Source organism: Mesoplodon mirus (assembly GCF_964341445.2).
Source record: "Mesoplodon mirus genome assembly, chromosome: 5".
NCBI lineage: Eukaryota > Metazoa > Chordata > Mammalia > Artiodactyla > Ziphiidae > Mesoplodon > Mesoplodon mirus.
In genome coordinates, this window is record NC_138980.1 from 56,631,325 (window position 1) to 56,643,814 (window position 12,490).

Here is a 12,490-nt window from a genome sequence, read left to right on the forward strand (position 1 = left end):
TTAATGGCTGTAGCACCTGGAGAGCTTTAAACAAATCACCTGGGAGCCCAGGCCCAGACTGCTGCCCATGGTGGGACACAGGCAGCAACATTTTTTAAAGTAACCCCCAGAGGATTCCAAGGTGCAGCCAACTTGGAGAACTAGTGGACTAAAGCAGCTTTTCTCTAGTGGTAATACACATGCAAAACACCTGGGATCTCATTAAAATGCAGATTATGATTCAGCAGGCCTGGGCAGAGCCCAAGAATTTGCGTTTCTAAGAAGCTGCTGCTGAGGCCAAGGCTGTTACCCAGAAGACCACAGAGTAGCAAGGGTCAGTACCAGACAGTGTCTCCACCACTGAGTTGCAGGGGTGGGATACAGATGGAGTCACTATTTCCTTCCAAGGAAGGCATCTGGTGAACTTTCCCCTTCTCCTCTGTTTACTGAAACCCAGCAGAAAGGACAAAGCCTCAGCTGTTCGCAGGTTCTCACTCTACACCTCATCGCCCTACTGCTTGTAGAGGCAGGATGGATTCCATGATGTCTGAAGGTCAGTCCACATGCGGCATCCTTTGGTTCTGTGAAGTGTCTAGCTTCAGTGAGTTTCTCAAGGAGAGCTGGGTGAATCCAAGCAGGCTGTCCTGAAGCCTGTTCTTTGAACAGGTCTGCTCAACCTTTGCTACCCTTCCTCCTGATTCCTTCCCTGCCCCTTGGCTGGCCTCCAAAGTGGTGCTAAAGATAATTTGAGTTTAACAGACCCTGACTGTTTTACTGTTTTTTTAATTTTGTTTTGTTTTTTTGCGGTACGCGGGCCTCTCACTGTTGTGGCCTCTCCCGTTGCGGAGCACAGGCTCCAGACGTGCAGGCTCAGCGGCCATGGCTCACGGGCCCAGCCGCTCCTCGGCATGTGGGATCTTCCCAGACAGGGGCACGAACCCGTGTCCCCTACATCAGCAGGCGGACTCTCAACCACTGCGCCACCAGGGAAGCCCGACCCTGACTGTTTTTGCCAGTAATTTTCCAACCAAGGACAATCCTACTGACTTATCAGGAAGGAGGGCAATATTTAAGAACCTTACTTGTCTGATGACTCCCACCAGGGGTGGGGTTAAGGGGGAGGGTATGAGGATCTTGTGCTTTCTGAGGGCTTGGGACCTGGACTCAGGGACAGGCTCGCAATGCACTGGCAACAGATTTCAGCCGGGCAGCACCATGGTCAAAACTCCTTCATGGGGACCTTGACAGTTGAAACCGAGTCCCCCTAAAACTGAGTTCCCTCTCTATCAAAAACTTTATTCCCTTTCTTGTCCCCTCTGACCTCAAGGCTGTGCTAACTGAACACTAATCAGCTAGAGTCAGATAACTAAAATTGCTGTTGTTGATAACATGTTAATGTAGCAAAAATACTATTATCGATATCATCATTAAGGTAGAAACTCAGGTTGTTTCTCCAGGGCAAGACGAGCTAATAAACCCCCGAGCCATGGACCACCTGGCCAAAGAATCATAAACCAGAGATAGCCTGACCTCTTGAAATTACGATTAAGAAATGTCACGAGGATGATTAATCCCAGCCTCTTTGTTCCTCCCCTTACAAAAATCCGTAATCAAAGACTAAGTTGGAGTGGATCTGAGGCTTGTCTCCCAGCTCCCTACCTTGGCACCCTGCAGTAAGTGCTGTTCTTTGCTTCACCACAACCCAGTGTCAGTGGCTTTGCTTCACGTTGGAGGAGCAGACCCGAGGTGCGTTTGGTAATACAGTCTCCAAAGCATTCTATTAGCTATCTCATTCATTCATTCAACAAGCATTTGCTGGGCAGAGCAATGCCAGTGTCCCGACCCTAGGCTGCAAAACTGAATCTGCCAGCACACTCACTCGAATTGCTCCAGGTGCCTCGCACAACTGCAAGGCTGGGCAGAAATGTGAGTGAGGGCGTCAGCCGCCACCTGTAGTACGTTCATTCTGCCAGCAGGGGGAGACAGCTACCCAATTTGGGCTTCTTGTTTCCTGACACACTAGCCCAGTGTGGACAGACCTGATTTTTCAAAAGAAGCTGGAAATCCAGATTTTTATGTGAATGTTTCAAATCGTTAAGGACTGGGCAGCGAATTAAGATCCTAATAAAAGACGGCATGAGTCTGCAGGACAGATGTACCCTAAAGAACCCCAGTGGGCACTCTCTTAAGTTTTGAGTGTGGGATCCTGAATTCATTCAAAAATGCCAGCGCTTTATATCATTCGTCTAACGCCCGCATTTGACATGTGGGGAGACTGAGGTTCAAAGAAAAAAGGGACTTGCCCAGCTTTGTTAGGGCAGAGCCGAGAGTTGGAGTCGGGCGTCCTGACTTCTGGTCCAGGTCTTCTTGCGGTGGGAAGCTTTCCCACCAGAACCCTGGGGTCCTCAGCGACACAAGATTCTATAGCTCCGGCAAGGGCGGGCTCCGAGAGCTGGTCCTGCCCAGGAGAACCCTGACGGGGCTGGGGAGGTCGCCAAAGCCCAAGGGCAGGAGGGGGAGCCAGGGTTTATTTTTAGCTGCCTAGAATGTGCTTCTAAGCCTTATTTAGACATCAGGCGGCAGGGTGAGCTGGAGGCAGCAGGGGCGGGGGAGGAGATAGCTGCCTCCCCCTCCCAGGGCTCCTCTTACAACTGCTCTTCCCTGCCTACCCCTTATCATCCTTTCTGGGGGCTCTGGGGCTGCTCTAAATAGCAGCCCTTGCTGGCATGGACGCTGTCCTGCTCCGGCTGGCTGGCTGGCTTCCTCCTCGACCTCCACCCCTTTCTCCCCATTCCCCACAGTCCCACAGAGAAATAGAACTCCAGGGTCTAGAATGTTTTCATCTTCTGCGGTCACAGATCCCTCTGAGAAGCTGTAGTAATTTACCACGGTGGCTTAGAGCTTATTTTGTGGAGTCTCATGGACCTGGGTTCGACTCCAGTATATGACCCTGAGCAAGTCCCTACACTCCCCAAACCCAAGTTTCCACTTTAGTACAGTGGAAATAGTAACCCCTCCAACCTCCCTCATGGTTCCTGAAGATTAAATGTGATGAAATATGTACAGACCTTAGCTTGCCATAACAAATCCTCAATAAATGATGGCAATAGTGATTAAAGCTACAGACCCTCTACCCAGAAAAAAACTGAATTGCTCATACATGCAGAGTTGTAAATGTAATTTCAGGAGGTTCAGGTAGCCTCTGAGGCCTGCTGATCCCAGTCCAACTTCGGACCCAATCCACCTAATTCATCCATTCATTCATTTGTTCAACGATTCTTTGCTGGGAATTTTCTGGCGGTCCAGTGGTTAGGACTCCACACTTCCACTGCTGGGGGCTGGGTTCAGTCCCTGGTCAGGGAATTAAGATCCCACAAGCTGTGTGGTACGGCCAAAAAAATATATGTATATATACTGTAGGAGTTTATTAAATTTAGAAAAACAAAACAAACAAAAAACAAATCTTTGCTAGAGCTTACTCCTTGTCAGGCACTGGGTAAAGTGTTGGGTGGGGAGATGTGAGGCCAGAGAAGTGAATGTATGTGAATTATCCAGGGTCAAAATGCAAATCAGTAGCAAGCCAAGGATCAGAATGAAAGTCTCTCTCTTTTCTAAAACAACTTTCTTGAGGTATAAATGATATACAAAAAAACCTGTACATATTTAACATTTATGATTGGATGAGTTTGGACATATGCATGCACCCCTGATACCATCACCACAGTGAAGGTAATAGACATGTCCATCACTTCCAAAAGTTTCCTTGTGCCCCTTTGTTTTTTTGGTTTCATTTTTGTGGTAAGAACACGAAACATGAGATCCACTCTCTTAACAAGTGTTTCAGGGCCCAATACTTTAGTATTGTTAACTGCAGACCCTATGTTGTACCACAGATCTCTAGAACCACCTTTCCCTGCTTCTTTGAGACTATTTGAGATACCTCATACAAGTGGAATCATGCAGTATCCTTCTGTGACTGGTTTATTTCACTTAGCATAATGTCTTCCAGGTTCAGCCATGTTGTCACAAGTGGCAGAATTTCTCTCTTTTTAAAGGCTAACTAAACTTTGGTTGTATGCATACAACCATTTATCTGTCGGTGGACATTTGGGTGTTTCCATATCTTGGCTTTTGTTAATAATGTTTCAGTGAACATTGGGAGTGCAGATAACTCTTCATGGTCCTGATTTCAATTCTTTTGGCTATGTACCCAGAAGTGAGACTGCTGGATCATATTACCATATTTTTTAATTTTTTGAGAACCGTCCATACTGTTTTCCATAGTGACTGTACCATTTGGCATTCCCACCAACATGTACCAGAATGAAAGTCTCTTGAATGCCAATCTTTTTTTTTTTTTTTTTTTTTGCGATACGCGGGCCTCTCACTGTTGTGGCCTCTCCCGCTGCAGAGCACAGGCTCCGGACACGCAGGCTTAGCGGCCATGGCCCACGGGCCCAGCCGCTCCGCAGCATGTGGGATCTTCCCGGACCGGGGCACGAACCCGTGTCCCCTGCATCGGCAGGCAGACTCTCAACCACTGCGCCACCAGGGAAGCCCCTTGAATGCCAATCTTGATTCCTTTGAGGAAGAACTTCTGTCTCTGAAGGGGGACCACAGTAGATACCCCTTCCAGTCACAATCACAGTGGATCTGAGCATCCATTCCCTTAGGACCCCTATCTCAGCAGGCCCTTGCAGTACTTTCTCCAACATGCCCTATCAATGTTAGCCTCTCCTTGCATACCTCCCACAATGGGGACCTCACTCCCTATCAAGCCAGACCCCTAAACCTTGGACCAGTTGGAAGGTCTTTCTTCCCAAGGAGCTGGACCCCACATTCCTGGGCTACCTTACCCACTAGTTCTAGTTTTCCAGGACAGCTTGGAACACTGATCTTCTTCAAGTGCTCTGGATGCAAAAGTGTCCTAAGGAAGGAAGAGTGGAAATGGGGTGACCTGGAGATCTGATCTCCTTCCACCTTGCCTACCTTCCAAGCCCTGCCTGAACTCGGGCTCTCCCAGCAATCCAGGTGCCGAGGCTCCCTCCCTCTGCAGCTACTTCTTCAAGAAGCATCACAGAGGCTGGTCCTTGCTACTGTCCTTGGATCCTGTCCAAGGCGCTGATTTAAAAGGTATTGCAACGTTTTTTCAAAAACAAACATGTGTTGTAAACCAAGGCCCTGGTAACCACAGCACTACTGGCTGCTACAGCCACTTCCCAGGCCAAGAGGAAAGGAAACTGCCCACTGCCTACCCCATGGCACCCAAGCTCCACTGCCTCCTTGCAGTACCCGCCTCATTACCATAGTATCTCAGGCTAGGAGCCCAGTGGGGGCAGGGCCAGAGTTGGACCTGGGGGCTGCAGGCCTTCTGGACCGAAGTGCCTTTAGGAACTGCCCCGGTTCCCTCCTGAACCATCCCAGGAGATGTATGACGGCTCAGGGAGAGAGCTTTCTGTCTGCCCTCCACCTGAGTCCCCAGAGTGACCGTGAAGAACGCCAATCTGATCATGCCACTCCCATTGCCCACAGGATAAACTAAGAATGTCTGAGAAAACCATAATTCAAAAAGACTCATGTACCACAATGTTCATGGCAGCTCTATTTACAATAGCCAGGACATGGAAGCAACCTAAGTGTCCATAGACAGATGAATGGATAAGGAACAGGTGGCACATATACACAATGGAATATTACTCAGCCATAAAAAGAAACGAAATTGAGTTATTTGTAGTGAGGTGGATGGACCTAGAGTCTGTTCTACAGAGTGAAGTAAGTCAGAAAGAGAAAAACAAATACTGTATGCTAACACATATATATGGAATCTAAAAAACAAAACAAAAAAATGGTCATGAAGAACCTAGGGGCAAGACGGGAATACAGAGGCAGACCTACTAGAGAATGGACTTGAGGATACGGGGAGGGGCAAGGGTAAGCTGGGACGAAGTGAGAGAGTGGCATGGACATATATACACTACCAAATGTAAAATAGATAGCTAGTGGGAAGCAGCCGCATAGCACAGGGAGATCAGCTCAGTGCTTTGTGACCACCTAGAGGGGTGGGATAGGGAGGGTGGGAGGGAGGGAGATGCAAGAGGGAAGAGATATGGGGATATATGTATATGTATAACTGATTCACTTTGTTATAAAGCAGAAACTAACACACCATTGTAAAGCAATTATACTCTAATAAAGATGTGAAAAAAAAAAGAACGTCTTGACCAGGGACCTCCCTGGCGGTCCAGTGGTTAAGACTCTGCGCTTGCACTGCAGGGGGCATGGGTTCATTCCCTGGTGGGGGAACTAAGATCCCACATGCAGCGCGAGAAGGGCCTTCAAGGCTGTCCTGTCTGTCTGCGTCCCACTCCTTCCCTAATCTCACCCAGTACTCCAGCCACACAGAGCAGCTGAGCCCCCCTGAAAACCCATGCAGTACTGCGCATTGGGCAACGCATGTTCTCTCTACTTTCTTTTTTTTTAATTTTTAATTTTATACACATATGTATACATAAGTATGTATGTGTATGTGTGTATGTATGTATGTATATATATATATATATATATATATATATATATATATATATATATAGCAAAATCATCAGCACAATAATGTAAGTTAACACAGTCATCCCCTCAGAGTTACACTTCCCCACTTTCTTGACAAGAGGAATCCTGGCCTAATCTACACAGCCCAGGTCAACCATCACATCCCTGAGGAAGCCTGCCCTTCCCTTTCCTCCCAAATAGAGTTCGTTACTCCTTTTGCTTCCATGGTACTTTTCCATACCCCTTGTTACATTATTTGTCTACCTAAACCAGAAGCTATGTAACCTCCTGCAAATATTTTGTTTAGCTTGCATGATGGCGTGTGTGTGTGTGTGAGAGAGAGAGAGAGAGAGAGACAAAAAAACCCCAGATTTCTAATTTCTCTTGAAAAATCGGAAGGTCAGGCCACCTTGGAGTTTCATTTCCTTCTAACAACCATCCACCGCAACACATCCACTTGTGCTCCTTTTAGAGCGGTATGTGGTCCCCAGTTTAACCCCACCCCTGTCTTATGCCGTCTTCTCATTTATGTACCTACCCAGCCTTGTAGACAGTTAGGTTTTAAGCCTTGGAGCTGGATCATGCTTCTCATGTGTTCTGTTCCCATTTACAAATATTCCGCCTCCTTGTCCCCATAAACCGTTTAGCTGTCCTAGAAATTCCAATATGTTGGCAAAGAGTAAATGAATAGAATCAGGTCAATAAAGAATATAAATGTCACAAATTCCTTTGTTAAATCATGTGTTCCAACTTTTGACTTGGAAAACAGTCCCTGCCTCACCATCTTCCAACTCTCACTCCAGTTAGTTCCCTGTGGGTAAGATGCTCCTATTGGAGTGGAGCAAGGAAGGTGACATCGGGGCAGGAAACACAAGTTTTCCAGAAAGGAGAGGTTTAGGGCAGTTATCTGTTCAAAAAGGGTTACTTAAGCCCCCGCTCGCTGCAACTAGAGAAAGTCCGCGTGCAGTAACGAAGACCCAACGCAGCCAAAAATTAATTAATTAATTTAAAAAAAGAAACAAGTATGTACCAACAAGGACCTACCATATAGCACAGGGAACTATACTCAAAATTTTGTAATAACCTATAAGGGAAGAGAATCTGAAGAAGAATATATATATATATATATATATATATATATATATATATATATATATATACACTGAAATATATATAAATGTATAACTGAGCTGCTGTTCTATACATGTGAAACTAACACAATATTGTAAATCAACTATTCTTCAATAAAAAATAAAGTAATTTTAAAAAGAAAAAAAGGGTTACTTAAATTTTGATTACATAGCAAATGATATAGGTGGAAAAATATTCATTTTTCAAATGAGATGGGCTGGTGGAAACTGGGATTGCACTAAAAATATACAGTAAGTTTGTTTGGAACTGAATGGAATTGAGAACATGATGTGGGGTGGGAACGTGCAGAAGGTGCAAACAGTCTGGGGCATACAGGAGGGGACAGGTAGATGGCCGACTTCCAGCCAGACAAGTCAATATCCATCCTTGATATAGGCCTGGAAAGCTCCCAGCCCCCAGCTAGTATTGAAGTCCTGCTCATTCAATTACATTTATTTAATTTTTTTATATTTATTTATTTATTTGGCTGTGCTGGGTCTTAGTTGTGGCATGTGGGATCTTCGTTGCAGCATGCGAACTCTTAGTTGCGGCATGTGGATCTAGTTCTCTGAACAGGGATAGAACCCGAGCCCCCTGCATTGGGAGCGTGGAGCGTTAGCCACTGGAGCACCAGGGAAGTCCCACGATTCAATTGCATTTAAACAAACAAGCTGATCATCAGGGGACTCTATCTGGAAGGAATCACCCTTAGTCCCTAGATGTGAGATGGCTCAGGGCCTGGCTCAGAACCCGTGGAACAGTCCTCTGTGTGTCACACAAGGGCACGGTTAGGAGTGGCCTGGAAACCAGACACTCAGCCCAGCCAAGGATGTCTCAAACATGGAAAATGGGGCTTACTGGAGACTCACTGAGCCCAGGACCTCACTCCATCTCTCATCTCTGTGCCCATTAAAAAATGGCTGATAGGGACTTCCCTGGTGGCGCAGTGGTTAAGAATCCACCTACGAATGCAGGGCACACAGGTTCGATCCCTGGTCCGGGAAGATCCCACATGCCGTGGAGCAACTAAACCCATGTGCCACAACTACTGAGCCTGCATTCTAGAGCCCGTGCACCACAACTACTGAGCCTGCGCTCTAGAGGCCATGCACCACAACTACTGAGCTCGCATACCACAACTACTGAAGCCTGCGCTCCTAGAGCCCGTGCTCCGCAACAAGAGAAGCCACGGCAATGAGAAGCCCGCACACCGCAACGAAGAGTAGCCCCCGCTCGCCGCAACTAGAGGAAGCCCGTGCGCAGCAACGAAGACCCAACAGCCAAAAATAAATAAATAAAATTATTATTTTATTTTTATTTTTATTTTTTTTGCAGTACGTGGGCCTCTCACTGCTGTGGCCTCTCCCATTGCAGAGCACAGGCTCCAGACGCACAGGCTCAATGGCCATGGCCCACGGGCCCAGCTGCTCTGCGGCATGTGGGATCTTCCCGGACCGGGGCACGAACCCGTGTCCCCTGCATCGGCAGGCAGACTCTCAACCACTGCACCACCAGGGAAGCCCTAAAATTAATTTTTTTTTAATGGCTGGCAGGAGGACATAAAGGTTGAAAGTAGCTCAAACATAAGCACACATCAGAATTAAAACACAGATTCCTGGGCCCCATACCCAGTGTTTCTGAGGCAGCTCGTCTGGGGTGGAGCCCAAAAATTTGCATTTCTAACCATTTCCCAAGAGATGCTGATGCTACTGATCCCCAGACCACATTTTGAGAACTACTGGTGTAAAGAAATGTTTATTAGCAGTCTCCAGACCCTAGAGCCCACTTAAAGAGGTGATGTGTAATTTTCCCTAGAATCCCTAGGTGATGCTCTGTACCCTCCTAATCTGCATCACCACAGAAGCTCCTTGAGGACCTCCATCCAAACTTCATCGAACAGAGAAAGCATTAACCAATGATTGGTGGCATGAATTCACTCTTGGTATAAAGAAAGTGGTAAAGTGAATCTTGCCGCCTCTCCCAAGGCAGCCCCAAGACCCAAACTACAGGTCTTCTGGGAAAATAGGCAGGGATGGCTTCTTGCTAATTAGCACTACTCAGACTCGATTCTCCTTTCCAAGGACCTCCGTATTAATTCAGTTCAACACAATTCGATATAATTAATGTAATAATTTGATTCCCTGGTGAGATAACCTACCACAACAACTGGAGCAATAAGCTTCCAATTTTATTGTGAAAATTCCTCAGACTCAGCCCTCCAGGGCCTGATTGAATAGATGGGAAAAGGATCCAGATGATTCTGAAGCACATGAGCCTGCCCATTCCCTGAGCAACACTCCAATAGAAGCCTAAGAACTCGACAATTTTAGGTCCCCTCTCATTTCCTTCTCTTACATATATTTCCAGGAGAAATTTGTCAAAACCAACATTTCCATCAAGAGTCTGGCAAATCCAGGATAACTTTCTCAGCAGAGCCTCGTGTCCCACCCCCAGAACTGAAGCTGGGGTACATACAGTATCTCCAAGAGTAAATTATTCTAATTAAATTCAATATAACAAATGTTAATTAGTGACCTATGAATTGGTTAGAAATTGCATTCTGATGCTAGTGACAGAATCTCAGTGGCAGTGATCTCAGTGGCAGTGGCTTAAACAAATTTGTTGTTTATTCTATTACATGAAAATATTAGGAAGTGGCTGATCAAAGTTGGGACTGGGGCTCCATCAGTTCATCAGAGATCAAGGCTCCTTCCACCTTCTTGCTCAGGGTAATAAAATGGCTGTATTCCATCTTGTCTGTATTCCAGGCAGGAAAAGCGGGGGCAAGAAAAGAGGGAGACCTGCTCCCAGCTGAGTCATTCTTCTGTTAAATGTTGTCCTGGAAGCCCCAACCAGTAATGCCCCCTTACATATCACTGAGCGCCCCTTGATGCAAGTGAAGCTGAGGAAGTAGCACACCCCTGACCCAGAGAATATCAGGATTCCATCACTAAGGAAGAGAGAAGAATGGAAGTTGAGTAAGGTGACTGGAAGTCTCTGCCATGACCTAATAAGGACCAGGTGGAATAAGGAGGCAGGTGACGGAGCTGTGTAACCCGTAGTCCATTAGGGAGCACTCACAGAGCACACAAACAAGTAAGAGAGTTGTAGAACAGGTGCTGCAGGGCTTTTGTAAGGCGAGGGCATTTGAGTTGTTTCTTGATGTACAGGTAGAATGATAACTCACACAGGTGGATAGTAAAGAAAGTTACTCTGGGCAGACAACATGTTTGGGAAACAATTGGGCTCAGTCAGAACCCCCACAGAGAAAGCCTTCAGGACTAGAATGATGTTTAGTGACCACTGCACTGAGAGGTTCTTAACCTAGGATCCACACACAGCCCCACTGTGTGGGCTGCAGGGAGCCCTGAAATTCCTGAAATTCTAGGCGAAACTTTTGTGAGTATATTGTACATTTCATATGAAAGGTGTTCAAGATAATTCCCATACTGTTCTTTCCAATCTTTCCCAAAAATTGCTCACCCCATCCTCAACTTTTGTCCCTTTACACGCAACCTAGTCACCAACACTAATTCCTCCTTTTCCCCCAACTCCCCAGCCTCCACACTCTACCCTGACTTGACCCATGCTGTTCCTCCCCCTTGTGATTACTCCTTCCTGCTTCTCCTCTTCCCCCTAGATATGGAAAGATAGGTAGTGATTTCCCCATCACTGGAAGTATTCAAACATAGACTGCACAAATACAGTAGGAAAGGTAATTATAGAAGGGAAATTATAAAAGAGATTTATCTGAGTTAGAAGCAACAGAAGTGAAGCATCAGATCCCATCCCAGCCTGAGATTCTAGGATTCCTTTTGCCATGAATGGCTTTTGGCTTTAGTATTTCTCCAGGAAGTCTTCCTTTCCCATCCCCATCCACCACTGTCTCTTATCTCCTTTTAATGCTAATACTTCCTGCATGCAATATGCAACTTGACATTTGCTTTATAACCTGTTTTTGTAAGTTTCCCATCTTTTCCTATGTATAGGTCTAATGTCAAGAAAATAGATTATAACTCATTCAAGACAAGAACTGAGTCTTCACTGTCCTTGCCCATAGGGTGACCAACCGTCCCAGTGTGCCTAGGACTGAGGAGTTTCCTGAGACATGGGACTTTCAGTGCTGAAAGTGGGGAAATCCTGAGCAGACCAGGATGAGTTAGTTACCCTACTTGCCCAAGAAATGGGCACATCATAGTACCTGCTTGTTGATTGCTAACTGTGGTAGACATTTCTGCTGTTCACCAGCATTTCTGGTTCTCTTCTCCTTCTGGGCACACATTACACTTCTCCATCCCCTTGAAGTTGCGCATGACCATGCGACTTGCTTTAGCCAGTAAAATGTGAGTGGACTTAATGTGTGTCACTCCTGAGTGGAAGAATTTAAGACCCATGCACCATTCTCCATACACTGTCTTCTCTTGGCCTGGCAAGCCATGGAGTTGGGATGGCTGCATCTTAGAATGGTGTCGAATATCTCTGTGAAGCAGAGCCCTCGGCTTCCCCATGCTAGACGGGTAGTGTGAGCAAAACTTAGCTTCACTCATAAGTTGCTGAGATTTGTATGTTTTTCATCACTGCAGCAAAACCTTACCTAACCTGACTGGCACGACCACCACCAAAAATCTCATTAGCAACTTATTTAAACTCAAGTTCCTAAAGCAAAAAAAAAAAACTCCTTAGGGTTTTTTCTCAGGTGGAACTTCAAAGCACATAACCAAAAAGCCAGTTGTGTGAACATAGGAAATCTGAGCCTGGTCTCCCAGGAAGCTTAAAGAAGCCGGAGGCAAGAGCTCCTGAGAACAGTCTCTGGGAACAGAATTTGCCTTCCTGG